Below are 21,359 nucleotides of genomic sequence, written 5' to 3'. Positions count from 1 at the left end.
GTGTGTACATACGGCGCCACGTTTCATGAGAACAGTTGTTTTACAGTCACGTGATGTGCATAATTTCATGTGAGATTTATGTTGGCGTTTATATGAAGAAGACTACGGTATTTTCTGGACTATAAGACGCACCTCAATTCATTAAATTTTCTCAAAAGCCGACGATGCGCCTTATAATCCAATGCGCCTTATATAAATCAATATTCTGAGTTCCTGGACGTAGTATTTAAAATGTTCCGTAAAGCGCTTTGTTGCAGCTGTTGTGAAAGTGCTATACAAATAAATCTGTATTGTATTTCCTACTGTGTGGCTCCATCTAGTGGATGCATAATGCAACCGCAGTCACTATTGTAGCTTCTCTTTTATCCGCCTTATCATGCGACGCCGCCTATATACTGTATGAAAACTGTTTTAAAATAGGCCATTCATTGAAGTTCCGCTCATGTAGTCTGGAATTAATTGGCAACTAGTCCATGGTGCAATTTTCCCATTGCCTAATGTCAGCAAGGATATGCTTCAACAGACCGCAATCCTGAACAAGAGAATAAGCAGTACAGTACAGTGAACTTCCCACTATTTGCAGGGTAAACGGGGACCGAGCCCCTCCCGCCGATAGTCAAACTGTGCGAGTAATTAACACCCATTATTTTTCTGCGAGTAATGGATGCTAGGTGACTAGACGGGGGTGAACTGGGCAGTGGTGTGTGTGTGTGTGTGTGTGTGTGTTGTAAATGTGATGGAATGTCACCCCATCACCGAAAGTGGTGTCATTGTCTGGCAGGAAACAGCAAGTCTTATGGTGCAAGGAGGAGGGCTCTCGCAAATGAAAGCGTCAGGTCATCTCCATTCCTGCCTCCCGTTGTGCTGACATATTCATTGGCACACCGATCCCCCCCCCCCCCCCCCACACACACACACACACCAGTCACCTCGTGAATGATATGAGCGCCTTCAGGCTGTCCCTGTCACATGTCAAGAGACACTCCCCCGCCTTCCCCCCCCCTCCCCCCCCTCCCCACCCATCTCTTTTTTTTTTTATGTCAGCACTTCTCAGCTCACCTGCAGGCGAACCTGAGCTTGAAGCTGAAGACAGAGTGTAATAGTGCCCCCGCGTGGCTAGAGGCGGCGTTGCATGCTACCCCCCAGGCTCTTTTCAATCCAAACCTGGTGGCAGGTCGCTGTCACCTCGCGGCATCGCATCAAAGAAATGGAGGAGGGCATGTGGCAACCTTGTTTAGTGTCAAACTCTTGCAAAGTGCAAAATCAACATTAATGCACACGGGAATTAGGACACCTCCGGGAACGCTATAAAAACAAAAAAAAACTCTCATTGACTTGATCTGTAAGTCATGCTTTCCGCCAAATTAACCCATATCGTTCGTAAATGACACATCATTATTTTCTGATTCTATGCACATATATTTACTCACTAGGTGGCAGCAGAGACTCAAGTATGAATCGAGACGTTGTGTTTACTCATTTTGGATGCCAGAAGAAATATATTCGTTCAAGAGAAGGGAAAAATCACCATCTCAGATAATTGAACCTTTGGCACGGGGAGCACGATGGATAATTCACAGATCAATTACCTCTGCCAAGGAGGCTGTTTTCACCCGCCTGGGTTTTATTCTCTCCCTGCTTGTTTGCTGCTCTCAATTTTTTTTATTTATACAGCTAATTGCTTCTTTGGGGGCAGAATGAAAAATAGATTTTAAACTAGATTAAAACTTTGGAGGCACTTCGTAACAAATAGACAGATTTCATTAAATAAACCAGACACTGTCTGATTTATTTAATGAAATCTGACAACCTTTAGCAACCATTTTGGATTAATTTTCAAATCCATTTTAGTTCAACTTGAATAATTGTCTATTCTCCGTGTGCTCGGACGTCGTTATCTTCAGTCATTATTTTCAGCCTTTAGTTCTTACTTTTTGTGGATTTTACCTCCTCGTGCCTAACCTGTCTCTCTCTCTCAGCCCCTGAAGCGATGATTTAAAAAATTGTCATTAGCATGTAAAGCTTTGTCTTCATCCATTTGTGTCCCCGTTTTAATAACATTTCAACAGAAATATGGACTAGCTCAAAAACTTTAGTCAATTGGAGAGGGGGGGGGGGTCGACGTCATTTCCAGATTCAGTAATGTCAAAATACCCGAAAACCATTGAAAGTGTCTTACATGCGTAATTATAGCACAAAGCTCATTTTAAGTTCAGAAACCAAGTCGGAATTGTCCCTCTGAAAAGCCTGTTGCATGTACTGTTTTGCTTTTGAATGGCGTTACTGAAATGTATGAACTAAAATCTTTTGAGTTGATAAATATGATCTGTGGGAAAAGGAAAAAAAAAAAAGCAGCCCTCTCTGGCATCTTGTACCTCTAATTTGATACACAAGAAACCACCGTGCCTCAGGAAAAACAACCAAACCGAGACACTGTTACGGTATCAATCATTTGACACACACTTGCCGGCAAAATGTTTGTTCTTCACACCGGTCACACTCCACTGCGAGCAGTGTCACCACAGTTACCTTGAAGAAGTAACTTGAATACTCATTACTTGATTTTAAAAGTAATGATATGGCCAAGGTAACGCTCAGGCTCAACATCATGCACGTCTATTAGGTTTTTTTTTTTGGTTTTTTTTAATCGCGCCTCCTGGCGTCATAATGAGCACAGGGAAAATTAGCGACTCTGCAGCAGCCTTTAGGCACGCGGCATCTATAAAGGGCATTTTTAATACAGACCGAATGATGAAAATGTGAACCAACTGCAGCAACGGCAGCACTCGTCATACACCCGAGGAGGGCAGTGGAGCACCGGAAACACGCGCGCACAGGCGCCGAACGCTGCCTGCAACAGATTCACGTGTTGAAAACACAAAAAACACACATCATGGCGCATCACACGGTTCCTGGCCCACGGTGACGGGGGCCCAAGCGGGCTGCAGTCAGATGACTTGTCGTGCACGATCTCTTTTTTTCCATGAATCGGACATAATTTGGTAATTGCATGATGGACGTGGAGGCCCGATGCTGTCTTAATGGATGAGGATCAAAATCAATTTGGACGCATGTGACCTCCTCACCATGGTAACAATGTAAATGGCTGAGTGTAGCCCAGGGTTGAGACAGGCTGACTCGGCGGTGTGCTTTTAATCTATTAAGGAGTCCTCTGGGCTTGCGAGTTAAAAAAAAAAACACACAAAACCCCCCCCCCAGCACATGTGCGACAACCCAAGTGCAAAAGAGTGACTCATCGCGAGTTGAATATGCACAATAATCCACAACAATTTGCAGCACATGGGAAATTGATTCTTTTTAATACACTGAGAGGGGAGGACATACTCTACGGTGGAAAATTGCCCAACCGCCACTTTGGTGGGATTCCCAAACAAATGATCTGCTTGATCATCCTTTATTTATTTTTTTTTTAACCAATCCAAAGAATTGTCCAAAACACCAAAAATGTGTGTTTTTGTGTCATTTCTGGGAAGCTCGCTCTTCAGAGGCAAGTGTTACATTGCGCTCGGCGGCGCGCGCCATTTCCATAAATCAAATACGCGGAAACACGTCAATCACCCGCGCTTTACCACATCCTGTCAAGTGGGCTGGAAGCTCAATAGCTCACGTCACCTTAGCGCGAGCCGAAAGATTAGCAAAACTGCGCGCGCTCATTATTAAGAACGTTGTTGTCTCGCTGTCCTTCGAGTCATCCGACAATTGAAAACGCCACTTTTGACAGTGGCTCGGACGATCGTATTTGACTTCAGGGAACTATTTGTAGGGGATCTCGATTATAGCTTTTCAGTAAATCAACATCGTAATGATGATGATAGGAAAAAGAGGGGGAACAAAAACAAGCAGTAATTAGTGCCACTCGGGGTGAAATCGGCATAATCTCAACAGTATGAGACATAATTACAGACGTGCTCTGAGATGCGAGTGTCTTGACTTAAGAGTTTATGAGCATTCTTGTGGCTGACATTTTCGGCCATTGTAAGTGTGGCCCGCTAGTGCACGGCGCTCACAGCAGAACTCTCAAGTCTACAAAATTATTTTGTCTGGGAATTTACAGAAAAAAAAGCAAAATCTAAAAGGAGAGTGAAGTGACAAACTCCAAGAAACAAAAAAAAAAGAACTGAAAGAGGCTGTAGTAAAGGCCTGGAAAAGCATTTAAAATGAAGAAAGCAACAGTCTTGTTAATTCAACTGGTCGGAGGCTTGATGCACTTGTTGCACCTTTTAAAAATTAATTTAATAGTGTCTGTTCCGATATTTTTGCTCAGTTGAGCGGTTGGCTTCAAACTAAGTTATTATGGATCGGTCCACTTTAAAACGAACCGTCGAATAGACACGCGTCATTGCGCCGAACTAAAAGTTTCATCCACACGATCCATACGAACAGCCACGAAATATCAGCCTCAGCCTCACACATCATCGCGCGTGACTCTTAGTGATGTGGGAAAGTCAGGCGAGGTTTCAGAGTGTCGTTGGTTAGGAGCAAAGCAGCGTGAATGGCACAAGCTCGATAGCGCTTAAGTCTAATAATAGCTGATAAGAGCCAGCGAGCGAGCTATCTGTCCCTGTCCCTCTGTTGGGTGAACGCGCGGGGGGTGTGGTGGGGGTGGTGGGGGGGGGATCAATACAGTAGGTGAGCGTGTCTCACTGAATTGACTGTAAATCACCTGCGATGAGTCCGTCCATTGTCAGCGTGTCCCATCGAGGGTGGAAAATTGGAGAAAAGATGACACTGGCGACACCCCATCAGGCGTATGCTCCTGGTGTGAGCGAAATTTAATGTAGCTCCGGTTGTGAGCCTGAAGTAGTCTTAAGTTTGAAATATGAAATGGAAAAAAAAAAATCCGTTTGAATTGATTTTTTTTTTTAATTAAAAATTTGGTTAATTTCTGATTGGTAGTTCCAATCAAATAAAACTGTTAGCGATGGTGATGCTACTTGAACAAACTAGAACACAACCTCTTGCTTCGGTTAGACCTGACAAAGTCAGACACACAATATAATGATTAATAAAAGATGAGATTATAAAAATATTTTACTGTTCACTACTCGCAAAAGAAAGTACTTTAAAATCATGTGAATTGCCCTTTAAAAAATCCATATCATAAAGGAAGTATCATAACAGGCGCTTGATAAGAAATGGGGAAAAAAAATCACATTTTTTAGATGTTTTGCTGGAGGTTGGTCGTTTAAAAACAAAAAATAAAACATTTTTTTTTATATGTAACCTCACTCAATATGCTTCACATACTACCATTCAAATTACATTTAAAGCAGTTAGAGTTAACGAAAATGAAAGGCAAAGTCAATAAATCAAACCACAGTTTAGTGAAACTGTGCAAGATTTTTGAAAATAATATTTTTAAAAGAATCAGTCAAGTCAACAGTATTTATAGAGCACTTTCAAACAGCCATCGCTGCATACAAAGTGCAGTACATGGAGCAATTTAACATGCACAATAAACAGTAAGACAAATCGGTAATAAAGGCGGTAGAAAGCACCAAACAGTAAAACCAAGAACAAAACTAAGTCATGCTGAGTCGAATGCCAAAAAAATACAAGTGAGTTTTGAGGAGGGTTTTGAAGATGGGCAGCGAGGAGGCTTGCCGAATGTTCAGTGGGAGGTCATTCCAGAGAGAGGGACCAGCAACAGAAAAGGCTTGATCCCCTCTGAGCCTCAGTTTAGTCCTTGGTACTTCTAATAATGTCTGGTCCACAGACCTGAGACGGGGTGTAGGGGCATGGGTAAAGATCAGATTAAAAAATAAATCTGGTTTTATAAGCATTTACACTTTATTATTCACTCTGACAATAACGGCATCATCTGTGTTTTACAAGCTTGTGATCCGCTGTATTTTAAACGACCGTTTTATTCGTGCAAAAACAACATGAGCTAACTTCGCTTTTCGCAATGCGTCTTAACGTCAATTTACGTCTCTTTGAGATCGCCCCCAATTTCTAGCAGGCGGAATTGATTGCTCCCTTCATTGCAATCTCCGCAGTGCACGGCGCATAGAAAACTGCCGAATATTCATCGCTAATGGCTGACTACCAGGCTGCTCAATCAGGAAGCCTGGCGTCATTCAGATGATTGTCCCAAGCAGTGGACAAGAGGAGCAATCGGCTGTCATGTATCCAAGGATCATACCGGCTTTTTGGCTCCCGCTCCTTGATTGCAACCCACTGCTGCGCTTCCCGTTTTCTGCCCGCCGTGTGTGGGAGCGCTCAGCGATGCGTGCACAAGCATACAGATTGTGATTTTTAATAAGAAAAAAAAATAGCCCTCTATATTACAAGACAATATAAAAACAAACGAGTAATAATACGCAGTATATTGAATGCAGTCAAGAAAGTTACACGACGCCTGAGGATTTAATGCTGACAATTCAATTCATTTTGCTGCTCCTTCTGGTATGCATACCTTGGCCACTAAGGGGCAGTGTAAGTCAATGATGTCGACACAGACGACGACGACGAAGCGCCGTCAGGGATTCAGTGTAGTGCAATAATCTTTCAGTGGAACCTCGCTATTCACAGGGGATGGGGACAGGGCCGGTAAATCTACATATAGTTGACGCAAATTAAAATGAATTGAGGAATTTAAAAAAAGCATAAATTAACGCAAAAGATTCTTGTTAAATCAATGCTAAAAATTAATATGCATTTTCTTAGGAGAAAAATGGGGTGAAATGGTGTGGGGGCGGAGGTGGATACACAGAAGCGCGAATATGTTATTTTCTGTCTATATGTGCTGCCACACCAATTGTGCTTTCAAGGTTACACCGGACGAACTAATACTTGTTAGCCTGTCAGTGGTGTTTTCCATTATGCTTTGAGCTAGTGCGGGCATCCCCGAAGCAAACTTGTTTGGTTGTTTTAAATACACAACATGTAATTGTCCTTGTTGTTGTCTTAATTGGACAGTAACTGCGAGAATCGTTCAAATACCAGGCAACAAGGAAACAAAAAAATAGAAATTGTCCGGATAAACTCAACTTATTAAAAAAAAAGAAGTTCAATCAACGAGTTCTTACGAGATGTACATAAAAAAGTTTACAAAGATATTGATATTCAGGAGAGGCAGAGAAAGGGAGAAAACAAATGAAAGCAAAAAGCAAGAGAGACTTATCAGTGATGCATACGAAAGGCCTAAGGTGATGGAGGGCTTTTCTGATACGTCTGCAACAACCAAACAGACTGCGGAGACGCTGCCAATTACACTCAGGGGTAACTGTGAGTTTGCGGCGTACTTTTGTTGAGGGCGGCAAAAAAAACCAAACCAAACCAAAAGAAAACATTTCAATCCGGCAGAAGAGCAGAACCCATCGGCGATGCGCACTGGACTGCGTATCAGTCATGAACGCACACAAGCAAGCCTGCGGTCTCCAGCCTCGCTTCTTTGTGGCAACTGAAGCTTCCATTTGTATCCACTATCTCCAGGTCATTAGCGGGCAGAAAAACTGTGACATTAAATTAGGGAGACATTATTAGTGCTACACAGGGCGTATTGTGCACACGCAAGAAATCCCAAAACGACTTCTAACTGAACGTTACAGCCGAACCCAGTTCAGCACAAATATGGACAACAAATGAGCTTATCACAGTGTGTACATGTGTGCTTTATTTGTTTTAATCTTTCACCCTTTTGTTTGACCAAATGAAAACCTTAATTCAAATGATTCGATTTGATAGGTGTCCTGGCCGCTGACGAAGATAAAGAATATATTCGGGAAGCGTCAGTGATTAATGTTCAAGAACATGAACGATCAATTAGTAGATTGGTTCACGCTTGTTTTGTATTTTGTTGATTGCTGTGATCATCAAAAGTTATGATAAAGAAGCAAAGGGAACATTTCAAAATACAAACCTTCCTTCTATCTCTGTCTGCCGTACGCTCAATCATGGCAAACAAGACAGAAGCGGCCAAGCCATTGGATTAACGTAAAGAAAGATGCATTTTCGGGGTGTAGGCATAGCTAGCTAGCTAACTAACTAGCGTTGCTCAAGACAGAAGCGGTCAAGCCAGCGGACAATCCTAAAGGAAGATGCATTTTGGGGGTGTAGACATAGCTAGCTAGCTAGCTAGCTAACGAACCGCGCGTTGACACAGGGCAGGATAAGTGCTGATGTGGACAAATGGCCGCTCAAGTTCTTTTATGGAGGGGCGGGAGCGACTCACGTCAGTCCTGTAAGTGTGTCACAAAGCAACTGAACGCTCCACCAATGAGTATGTAGTTCTCGATCTTTTCAATAGTTTTCTAACATGCAGAATGTATTTTCGAAACAAATCTCTCAATTCACAGTGCAGGGTCTTTAATGATCAAAACAATCAAGATTTATCAGGCAATCCTGTCTGGAGCATGTGAAACCCAATATAGACTTGCGCATCAAATCATAAATTTGGTTCCGAGCTAGAAAGTGGACTTTTTACGTCTGATGCATGTGTTCGTAGCACTCAACTAAGATTTTCACCAAAGTAATGCCACTGATCCATTCGGCGATAGCTGAGAGAACAGGAAAATATCCAAACGGAGCAAACGTGTTTGCGGCGCAGAAAATGAGAGGTGAGTGTGAGGTGAGAATGATAATAAGCTCAAAGAGGGCGGGGGAGATGGCGCCATATCGCAAAGGGGTCGGCCGCTGAGTCGCCACATGGGGGTCTCGTGCCGTCATCGGGCGGCGCCCTCCCCAGTTACAGAGGTAATATTCGGGGGAGTAAAAGGCAGTAAAATGAACAGTGTGATGCGAAGTGTGACTCTTCGTACTGAGCACCAATTACTCGTAAGCGTAGCCTGGGAGGTTACAAACAAAGGCCGTTGCTGACATTAATATTCCGTCCACAAAAGAGGGAGTGGGAAATGCTATTCAGCCCCATGCAGCAGCCTCGTTTGCCTATTTTTCATTTTCTGTCTTTAAGGTAGAAATGGACCCGTCGCCCCCACCACCCTACCCCCAAGCGCAATGTTGCTCCCTCCTGGGACTTGTGATTGTTGACTGATTGACACTCCTAAAAGGACAAGGACGCCTTCAAACCGAGACTCAAATTCGATGCACGGGGGGGGGAATTAGACTGACAAGAACTAATGAGATTTCGAGGTTAACGCATCCTGTTACCCAGACTTTAAATGGAAATGTGAATGATACTCATCGAGACGTTGGAGAATCTGCATTCCAAGTAACCGGCGGAATATGAAAATTTATTAACTGGTCAAATTAAACTGGTGACGATTTTCATTGACAATACAGATAGACCGACATGTTTTTTTTTCCAGTTGTTGAATAAAGCCGATAATTGATATCTGATAACATTTACAGTAAAAAATCAACTCTTGAAAACGTTAACACTTTGTTTAAATGTATTGAAGCATTTGTGTATGAAACGACACATTTTTGTCGAAACAGACATCGTGGCAAAGAGCGTGGAAAGGTTCGGCAGCATAGCACTAGTCTTTGAAAGTTAAATAAGAACTTTAACAAAGAAATAGCGCCTTAAAAAATATTCTGGTTCGTCATCAGGGTCCTGCAGATCTTGCTGAGGAGCTGATAATTTGAATCAGGTGTGTTGCAGCAGGTAGGGATAGAAAACGGCCCTCAAGGACCCCAGTTTGAAGCCAATGCTTTAAAGCAATGGATATTTGAACACCAATGGTGCCTCAACACCTGTAGACGGACAATATAACAATATTGACATGCATAGTTTCTTTATCCTCTGCGAACCCCAGTTTGACACATGTGCTTTAAAGCAATGGATGTTTGAACACCAACGGTGCCTCAACACCTGTAGACAGACAACATAACAATATTGACAGGCATATTGTCTTTATCCTCTGTGAAATACGATTAATATTGAGTCGCTCACAGCAGTTGTGAAAGTCTTCATGTCTTCATGTCGTGAGTGTGACTGTTCACTATCTATATGCTGCGTGCCTTGTGACTGGCTAGCGACAAGTCCAGGGTGCACTCCACCTTTCACACTAGTTAAATGTTATTGTCTTCAGCTGATCTTTGGCCGAATGAAAGGAAGCTCTTTCGAGACTGGCCGGATGATGTCATTTGCACAAATTTCTACGTCTGTTTTGATCATGTCATCACAGATCTATTCACGTGACGTCGGTTTAATGGCCGAGCCAGAAGAGACGCCGTGATTGAATATGCTGCGCAAGTAAGAAGCTTTCCCCTCCGATGTTCTCCCACCACTCACCGCTCGTATTCAACCCGCGACGAGCGTTGGGCCCCGAGAGCTCCCCGCAGCCCGAGGCGCCAAAGCTTAAATGAGAGGCGAGAACCTCTCCTGAATAGCACCTATTCATCACATCGCCATTAAGCGTGGCTCAGGCACTCAGATCTTCTCTTTAGAAATATAGCACGGATTACCGCATGAGATCCTCCAGCAAAGTCCGACATGATCACTTCCCTATCATGGCGTCACATTGGGCAGGAGGAAGCGAGATGCATTTTGAAAAGCCCAAATGCGCCCAGGAAATAAATAAGGCAATTATCAGGTGACTTTTTTTTTTTCAACATTTCGCTCGCTCCCTTGTCAACTTGGTTCTTGGATGAATTCGCCTCCGCTTAAGTGAGAAGATGGAAAATCCAATCAGCCATCCGTTTTCTTTGTCGCTTCTTCTGTTCACGGGGTGGCGACATGGGCTGCAGCTGAATTCGACTGAGGCGGACTACACCAAAATTGCACGGATTTTAAGTCAAAATGCTTACGTTGCAAATATAGCCTGTGATCAGGCTAATGATAATTCTTCAGTCAGTCAGTAATTTTTTTTTTTAATTTTTGGTGTGGAGTCAATGATGGGATAACCTTGGCAGCCTGGAGAACATTCCAATTAATTCCCCACCAGTCCGTGTTGTGGGCCTTTACAGTGCACCATACTTGTAATGAACTTGGCTAAAATGGTTACTCCAGGCAGTCACAGACGATTGTGGCGATTCAATCATTTGAATTCCACGCACGCAGTGTGGCTTCCGACTACTCAGTGACAGTGCGAACGCAATTGCAAATAGCTTTGTGTCCTTCTGCGCTAAATTTATGGAAAATGTAAAAACGGTCGCGCGACGGTGATGGGAAATCATGAAAGTGGGACATTTAGGTCGAAGGATGACTTCTTCTGCTCGAACAATTAATTGAAAGTCAACAACCATGGTTGGGTACACCGCAACAAGAAAAAAAATCTTTTCTCAACTCGTCATGTGGCCTTGAGCGTCAATTATAGCTTGACAAAAATCACCTCATGCGGTTCACACGTCGATTGTGCATTGTCATGCTGATTCTTGATTAAAAAAAAGATGGAAAGCACATTCAGGTGCAAGTTGGCGGCTGCTGGTTGAACAGAAATTGTGATGAAATAACATGCTTCTGATTATGATGATATGATAACCCTGCGGGCGAACTTCTCCCTCCATCCCCACCTGTAATCTCTCGTTTTCCTTGCCACCAACTCCACTTTGTCTTCTTTTTCATTTCCGAGGGCGCCGCTCATTTACCGCACGATTACGAACGCCGCCACATGCCTTTTGTGCCGGCCGCCAGCCACCATCGGCGCCGATCTTTTTGGTAATTCGCAACCCGCGTGCATTTGTTATTTCAACCTGCGGAACTCCCGCAGGTGTTCCATCATCAGAATAACACACTGGAAGCTTTTCCTTCCGCGGCGCGTTCCGTTATCGCAAACGCTGGATGTACCCTCGCTATCAAAGTACCCAATGTTCTTCGCGGCGGGGAGTGTGGGGGGGCTGCTGCTTAGTATGCGCCGACGTATGGCGGCCGGCCGGACCCCCGCGCCTGTCTTGAGCGGAACCTTGAAGTCACGATGCAGGCCCGGCGTCACCTCATCAACCGCCTCGCCGCACGGCTTTGACAGTGCCGGGCGGGAAAAAACACATTGATTAAATGCCTCTTCTCACCAGCCGGCTTCCGCCAAGGCGCCGAGCTCTCATCTCTCATTAGCCCGGAATCAAAACTCTGCCGGCGAAGTGAGTTTCAACTGGGGAGGACAGCTGTCGCATTGACGGCGGCGAGGGGGAGGATGCTCTGGGATAATAGTGGCATGGATCATAGAATTTGAAGGCTACGGCCATTACTCAGGGAAGGGAGAGGACTTGCTTATCGGCCGCCGTTCAGTCAGGCCGTTTCATACAATGGTAGGAAAAGATGGCTGAGTAAAAGCTAATCAACTCTGTAGTGCTAAATCTGCCATTGAGAGAGTTCCACATGGGGAGGGGAAAGAAAGAAAAAAAAAAAAAAAAAGAAAAGACGCTCGCTTTCCGCGCAAGATCAAACAGGTGGAGGCAAGGTTTCTTTCCGTCCAAGCGCTCCCTGATACATTGTCTTCTGATAAAAGCGCGGCGCTCAATTAGCAACAATCTAGCCGAGCCTTTTGTGCCGACGTATAATAGGAGCTCTGGGCACAACAGCCGTATTTATATTCCAATCTCCTCGTCAGAAACCCACATTGCTGGGCTCATAAAAGATTCATGTTGCGGGGAAAGGCAAGGTCGCACACAAGTCTGGTTAGGAGCTGCCGTATGCTGCAAAGGCCCCCAAAAAAGTACGCAGGCAAAAAATAAAAAATAAAAGGAGGGGCTGCATTGATGGGATCAAACTGTGTTTTTCTGCGGGCTAGCTTTTACGGCGCTTCAAATGCTCAAAGACCTTCGCAGGCAATTTGTTGCCTCTGCCATAATTGGTCCTGAGGGATCTCTAAAATTACAAACTGTGGAGAAGCTTTTATCGAGCTTGGACAACCATTTGCTTTGGCGGCCTCCTGTTCTTCTGGCGCCTTTAGAGCAGCGGTCCCCAGCCCCTTGGGCCATGGACCGGTACCGCACAGAAAGAAGAAATAACTCGCATTCCTTCCGTTTTCTTTATTTCAGAATCTGAAGGATGTTTTATTTTGAAAAATTACCGGATTCGCCGTTACATCCGTCGACAGTATGTCACTCGACACAGGTCGAGACACACTTCTGTTTGCTAGCGTGGCGCTAGCAAAATGAGCAAAAAAACCCAAATGTTTTTGGAAAGTTTCTTTGGGAAGGGGACACCCTGAACCGGTTGCCAGCCAATCGCAGGGCACAGAGAGACGAACAACCATCTGCGCTCACACTCATAACTAGGGACAATTTGGAGTGTTCCATTAGCCTATGTGGGTGTAAACCGGAGTACCCGGAGAAAACCCACGCAGGCCGGGGGAGAACATGCAAACTCCACACAGGAAAGCCAGAGATCCGGGATCGAACCCACGACCTCTGCACTGTGAGGCCGACACGCTAACCACTTGTCCGCCAGGCCGCCCCACCTATACCCAACATCCTAAAATATTTAGCAAATAGCCGTTAAAAAAAAAAAAACTGAAAAAAAAAGGCTTCAGATTTCCAAGACACAACGATATTGTGGAACGGAATGGCTCTGTTTGACAACTTTAGCACTTCTTGACGTTAGCTACGAAGATTGACCGATGCTAGCCGCGGTTGCTCATCTGCTCACCCCACGTGACACCCCCACTTTTGCCACCCCGGTATCCCTTGCATGTGTCGCTATGCTCTTTAACACCGAGCCCATCGCCGAAATCCTTGTGAATTTTCAAGCAGAAGGCAGAGAAGGGGACACAGCTTGTACGAACGCGAATGAGTCCGTTGCGCGCGCCTGCGCCTGGGCGTCCTCGGTCGGGGTGTTTGTCCGAGGAATGTCACTCTGGCTTAGAATCGCAGATGTGAACCTCTGGGAGAGTTGCGCGCCCTCCGGCACGCAACGGCACGGAGGGAAAGGGAGCAAGTGAGGAGGAGGAGGAGGAGGAGGGGACCTTTCGACTGCGATACGAGGATCATACTTATCTCACCCGAGCTTACACTTGACAGCCGGGTGCACACGTAACATGAGAATATGACGAGAAAGTGCGTGTGGCTTATTTAGTCATCATGAAAGACCGCCACGGTGAGAGAAGGTCACGTTTGTGTACAAGAAAAAGCATCGATAACCATGTTTGTTTATTTGCAGACCTTCGGAAGGGCAGCTAATGAGCCGAATGAGCTCGGCTGTCACGTTGACACTGAGGGTCGGGATGGGGCAACAGGCCTCAAGGTTTTTCTATGAAATAAGACAACGCGACAGAGGTTTTGCCGACCCCCAACGCCGAGGACGCGGTGGCCAGTCTGTGGCTCGGAATGACTAAACGGTCGTTTACGGACACGGGAATTCACAAATGTCCTCAGTGGTAGGAAAGGAAGGAAGGACAGGACCTCCAAAAGCAAACGTTCCATGTCGGTGGCGCTTATTAGTAGGTCAGAGCTGGTGGATTTTAGATGAGGAAATGATATTAATTATGATTATAAAATTATGATAATCTCATCTCATCTTCTGTACCGCTTGATCCTCACTAGGGTCGCGGGGGGGGTGCTGGAGCCCATCCCAGCCGTCTCCGGGCAGTAGGCGGGGGACACCCTGAATCGGTTGCCAGCCAATCGCAGGGCACACAGAAACGAACAACCATTCGCGCTCACACTCACACCTAGGGACAATTTAGAGTGTTCAATCAGCCTGCCATGCATATTTTTGGAATGTGGGAGGAAACCGGAGCACCCGGAGAAAACCCACGCAGGCCCGGGGAGAACATGCAAACTCCACACAGGGAGGCCGGAGCTGGAATCGAACCCGGTACCTCTGCACTGTGAAGCCCACGTGCTAACCACTGGACTACCGGGTCGCCCAAAATTATGATAATAATTTTTTAAATTATTATTTTCATCAATATTGCAATTGTGATTTCTTACGCAATGATTTCTTCACCTTGTGCTTTTAACAAAAACACACCAAAAAGAATTGACATTACAAAAAAAAAACAATGTTAGATTTATTATGAATAAATGTGTTCCTAAATAAAATAAAGGCTAGTGAACCCAAATGAAGATGAAAGATCCGTTCATTTATCGACTTCATGAGAAACGATTTGCAGTCTTTTAAGCGTTATGACGACTTCAAAATTCTTCCAAACAAGTGTGGCAAGTCAATAAATCATAAATCAGATTGCAGCAATCATGCAAACACGTTTCTGGCTTCATCACTTCACCTTTTCACTTTTTAGCGCAACACTTTTTTTCCCCCCCTTGCAAATTGCAGCCTATGTGACTTAAAAATCGCACTACATTGTCGGTGTCGATTTGAATTTTATTATTTGTGCATCCGTGGTTGGGTGTCACGTCTATTGGTTTGAGCCACAAAACTTCAGTGGTGCCTCCACTTATCAGTCACCCGACCTACAATTTTTTTCAAAATAAAAGCTGATGCACACCCAAATGAAACTCCACATTGGAAATCCACATATGAGATTTAAACCCAAAACCTGCGTGAACCACACACACACAGCAGCACTTTCTAACAATAATGTGAAATTGTGGCCCGCAACTAATGTCATGCCGCACCTTCAACAGAATCTCTTTTAATGAAAGACAAATGTCTTTTCAGTTGAATCTCGGGCATCGCCGCCGCGCACGGTCATCCGCTACTATTCATTCTCGGCGGCAACATAATGCGGTGCCATTATCTGCGTATGATTGCGAGGCGTCACGTCGGTGCATAAACGGTTAGCGGAGAGAGCCGAAGGGCGCAAGTGAAGGAGGTGGAGGTGCGCTAGCCCAGCTCACTCACTTCACACCCACACACTGTCACACACTCACACCCACTAGGCCATGTTCTCATCCGAGCAGCAAAACATTGTGTCCAGAAACAATCCAACAATGGAGGTCTCACTGTGGAGGTGACCGAATTCAGCCTGTCTCCTTGTGGCTTTCTCTCAACAAAACAAGAGAATGAAAAACAAGACAATCTAACCTGCCTGTTACTCAACTACTCTGTCAGTAAAAGCCTTTAAAAGCCCGAGTCTTGCTGGTAAATGTCCCGGATGCACTCTCACAAGGTTTGCCACTTTTTGTAAGAGTGCAATGTAAAAAGACTTTGGGAGATTTTTAAGCGTATATGCGTGTAGTTGCATTGTTGCTCCTCGGATTTCACTCGGTTAATCAGCAGATGAGAATTTTAGCCGAAAGTTCAGCACCGAGGCCTGAGGACTAATCACAGATGTCAGTATTGGATGTGAGCCCACGCAGATGTTTGCCCTGCTGCACCATGACGGACGGCTCTGAGTTTGAGCTTGGGGTGCTCAGGTGCTGACGCAGTATTTTTCATGTCAGCGTCATTGCTTTCTAACTCTTGGATGGTCATTGTTCATTTATTGATTTTTGCTTATGTTTGAGCGGGCATTCAAATGGGTGTGCCTAATTACCAATCCATTGATTGTGAAGCATCTGGTTACCGTATTTTCCGCACCAGAAGGCGCACTTAAAACCATTCCATTTTCTCATAAGGCAACAATGTGCCTTATAATCCGATGCACCTTGTATATGGATCAGTAATCTGATTTCCTGTTCGTAGTATTTTAAATGTTCCGTAAAGCGTTTTGTTCCAGCTGCAGCAGTAGTGAAAGTTCCATATCAATAAAATCGTATTGTATTGTATTCCCTTTAGCGTAGCTCCATCTAGTGGATGCAAAATGCAACCATGGCTTCTATTCTATGCACCTATCATGTGGCACTCCCTATAAATGAAATCAGTTTTAAAATAGGCCATTCATTGAAGGTGCACCTTATACGCCGAAGCACCCTATAGCATGGAAAATACGGTCATTGTTGATTGTCTTGAAAAAGGAGAGTTTTACCTGGTGTGTAACTCTTTTAGGCAGCACTATTCTTCCATATATATACACACACACACATATATATATATATATATATATAATATATATATATATATATATATATATATATATATACAGTATATATATAATACAGTATATATATATATATATATATATATATATATATATATATATATAATGTGTGTGATATATATATATATATATATATATATATATATATATATATATATATATATATATATATGTTGACTGGCTAATGTAAACATTTATCAGAACTTTTGTAATGATATAATCCAGCGCGATCACAGCCACATTTCAAGAAATCGAAAGATAACGAAACACTTGGTTGTCTAATTTCACTCTTGATAGGCGGGCAGTCACTCCAGACACCCAACTTGTATACGGTATTAAAAAGTCAATTTTCTATTATTTCCCCCAATCACCCAAACATTAGCCTTTTTGTAGTACCTACTATGTGGTTTAACAGTTATAAAGCAATTAGTTTTCGTTCCCCCTATTGTGACACCCATGCGGACTGAGGAAAACAACTAAATCAGCCCTAAATGCTGAGACACGTCAAACCTTTTGTTGATCATAACTCCTGGCGTGAGATAGCGACTGCTAAACTCTTGCCAAATCCAACCAATTATGTACACGAGGGTCTTGTGACTCCTTTCTTGAGGGTGACAACCAATTAGCCTTTCAGCCCCGCTGCACTTTGGAGTTTGGATCGGCCAAAACGTTAACGTCTTTGCAATCCATCAAACTCGCCCTTGTTGTTTTTGGACTAAAAGAAGGACGTTTCCGTCCCCTTCTCAAATGACACTGAGCAGCAAACTCCCAGTCTTTGAGATATATTCCGCAACTTTAGCAGGGATTAGGAAAGAAGCAGATCCCTAATTAAAAGAAAGAAATCCCCAACACTAGTTTACCTCCAAGTGGCATTCTCCCCATGTACACGCAAGCCCACAATGCACTAAAGTGGCATCGGCACTACACTTTGGTCAGATAAGGTTCACCACAGTTGCCGTCAGGGCGGGAGGAACATCCTGTCGCTCAAATGTTTGATTATATCATCTGTCAAACATCATTCACAATATTATCTCTTGTACCAAGGCGGCCCGGTAGTCCAGTGGTTAGCACGTTGGCTTCACAGTGCAGAGGTACCGGGTTCGATTCCAGCTCCGGCCTCCCTGTGTGGAGTTTGCATGTTCTCCCCGGGCCTGCGTGGGTTTTCTCCGGGTGCTCCGGTTTCCTCCCACATTCCAAAAACATGCGTGGCAGGCTGATTGAACACTCTAAATTGTCCCGAGGTGTGAGTGTGAGCGTGGATGGTTGTTTGTCTCTGTGTGCCCTGTGATTGGCTGGCAACCAATTCAGGGTGTCCCCCGCCTACTGCCCGAAGACAGCTGGGATAGGCTCCAGCGCCCCCCGCGACCCTAGTGAGGATCAAGCGGTTCGGAAGATGAATGAATGAATGAATGAATGAATGAATGAATGAATGAATGAATGAATCTCTGTACCAAAATAGCCTTACATACACGTTGCACAGTTCTCACACACCCGGATTCAATATTAGGCGTTATAAACAAGCTTGCCATGGTAAATTTAACACGTGGCTTACTTTTAGAAGACTTGTAGATGGCTCGTGTGAGATGCCAGGGAATACATACGTATGCTAGCCCTAGCATAGCACACACCCCGCATACGTGCCCAAAAGGAGTTTTCCAGAGGGAATGTAGACTGTTCATTTTATTTTTATGATGGCTCTTGAGATTTCAGGTACCACCACTTTACAGCTCGCTCTGGTGCTCACCTACCACTGACTTATCTATGTCCTTGTATTTATTTTTCTGATCCAATTTTAACTGTTTACGTTTTGACATTTTACATCAGTCTGCAAAGGGAAACGAGAGTTCAAAATATGGCTCTAATTGAGCCAATTTCATGCAAATGGTCATTAATATTTTCTTAAGTACTCGCAGGTTTACTCAGCCCGTTTTACTCCGTACCAGATTTCTCAGCTGCACTCGCCAGGCATCCACGGCAATCACAACCTGCCACTTTTGACCTTCCCTATGCCCCTGCATTGTCACCTGACCATCCCGTTTTGACCACAGTTGCCTAAAACTGGGCTGCCGTGCCCTGCTGGGAACTTGCATAGTGTAAACACTGTCTCTGCACAGCATCTTTGACAAGCAGGCGTCTGTCAATATCAGCGAGGGCCCGAGGGCTTTATGAGTACTTAACAAACACATGCGGCAAATGAACAATTGCATCTGTCTCATTAAAACACTCCAAATATTTCATTTGGAATGTCACTAGAAAATATGGAGTGATGCGGGCACCATTATATTGGGAGTGGGGAAGCGTCGTTCGCCTCCATGGCTCCGCATGCACGGGAAGGTATCAATTCTTTATTATTTCAGTGCAGTCGGCCCCGAGACGAGTTGACGATGGATTTCCATTCATCCGTTTGAATAATTAATCCGGCCATTTATAACAAATTGTCCCCGAAGGCCATTTATAGCGTGAACTGTCTGAAGAAGGAGGAGGGTTATGTATAACAGTGAGTCATTAGCGCTTACTTTGTTTGTCTTCTTTATTTTAAACAAACGTTTGAAAAGTATGTATTATTAACCCTCTCAGGGACAGCGGTTACTAGAGTGGACGGCTATTCACGTGTGATTTTCGCTTATATTAAGTCATCTTAATGTCACAGTTGTCGCTCCGCCACTACAATGGACCCTTATGTGTTTTGCCATCCACTGCCATTATTTCTTTTCATGCCTTAAAGACTAATAAAAAGACTTGGGGGGGGGGGGGGGGGGAATCCGGATGTAGGTTATGTATTATTATTTGCGCATGAAAGGGTTAAATAAAAAATATTTTATATACATGGATATACCGGTATGTATATATATATATATATATTTTTTTTTTTTTACATCGATTTTACATCAGATTCAAAGAATTATTTACTTTCGATGACCTTTTGTTTTAATCCAATCACGTACAATGAGCCCTTCTGGTTTCGAAAAGGTCATGTGTAGCCTATACTGTATGTAACGTGCATGACATGTGAAGCGCGGGTAGTAGCATGTAAGGCCCGTGTAATTTTGAATGTCACGGCATTCTAGCGGTAGCACAATACAAGCAGTTGCGCAGCAGATAACCTTGCAATGGGTGAAACCATATTTAAAGCCAATATTGACTTAATCACGGGTTATTAAGTGAAACGAATCTCGCTGCGGTCATGCTTGCAAAGATTAACGGGATTAATTTGCCTTGTGTGGAGTCTTAAAAGATGAATGTCCTCGGGGACAATAGCAGAAAAAGCCTTTTTCACAAGTTTATTTCGAACATGTACACGGCTATTAATCTATAAATCTTTTATTTATTTATTGCCTGTGTTTTTTTAATTTTTTCGCTATATCACGGGATTTTGCATGACATATTTTACATCCTGTTACTGAGAAGCAAAGCGCATAAAAGACAGCGAATGTCCAAATTTTGAGATCGTTTCGCACTTTATAAAACCTAAAATGCAGTATGTATAACAAAAACACGTCTCAAGGCGGCAACACGAGGTTATGTACCGACGTGGGCTCATTTTATGTAGCCTAGCCTTGCTAGTTAGAACGCATTGTCGTGGCACCCGCAAGTGGTCGAAGAAAGACACAGCTGCCGGTGCATTTTCAATAACTTCAATAAACAGTAAGAAAATGAACAAGAACCAGACCCCTTGCGTCACCGAGCCCCATGTCACTCAACAGGTTAGGCCCCGCCTTTTAAAGCCACACACATTCAGCCCAGACAGTCACAGATCCTACACCTGCACTTCACATGCAAAGAATAGAATAAAATAAATATATGGTCTAAACTTCGTGGATTTCAGATTTCTGGATTGCTCGGCATCTTTTAGCTCTCATTTTAAATCCTACTAAATTCAGTTTAAAACAAGCAGGTTCAGTCGACGTGTTTTGAAGAGATGTGACTCTCTGCTTGTCACTGCAGCTCCGAAGCCACCGGCCCGCCCATCGCCGGCTGTGCCTGTCGTGTTACAAGCCAACTGAAAATTCGCATGGTGACCAGCTGAACCCTATTTTGCCAGTTCGCATGCTCCTCTCTTGACTCCAAAGCTTTTCCCGGTCAAATAATTTACAGCGCCACCGTTTCGGTTTACAACTGTCACATCGCCACCCGTCACCTTCGACAACACTGGGCTGTGGGTTCCCGCCGCCGCCGCCGCCGCATGCGCTTGTCTTCCGCTGTGCAACCAATCCACCTTGGCTCAGTAGCCGCAACATTAGGTACACCTAACATTCACCACAAATCTTTGGTAACGCTGATGATAATGCTCACTTTTGATGATGACAGAGATTCAGTTGTAGTGTCCTAGCTTTAAAATGTTAAAAGCAGCTGATAGTGTCCAATGACAAACAAAATAATTAGCGTATTGTTACAATTCAACTCCATATGGTTACCGGCCAAAACATTAGGAACACCTCATGGCCATTTTATTGCTTTCTCTGAGGGGCATTCTACATTTATTAGGGGGAAAAAAACACATCAATCCATCCATATCTCGTCCTCGTTAGTCTTGTGGATTTTTTGTTTTGT

The 21,359-nt window shown here is 44.0% G+C and overlaps 1 protein-coding gene across 1 annotated transcript in view; it reads right to left on the bottom strand.

The window, feature by feature from the left end:
• Positions 1–21,359, bottom strand: part of olfm2a (olfactomedin 2a) — a 49,399-nt gene that overhangs the window by 26,592 nt on the left and 1,448 nt on the right. The window lies entirely within an intron of this gene.

Source organism: Hippocampus zosterae, chromosome 17 (genome assembly GCF_025434085.1).
Source record: "Hippocampus zosterae strain Florida chromosome 17, ASM2543408v3, whole genome shotgun sequence".
Taxonomy (NCBI): Eukaryota; Metazoa; Chordata; class Actinopteri; order Syngnathiformes; family Syngnathidae; genus Hippocampus; species Hippocampus zosterae.
Note: the sequence above shows the minus strand (reverse complement) of the source record. Positions and strands in the feature narration are given on the sequence as shown.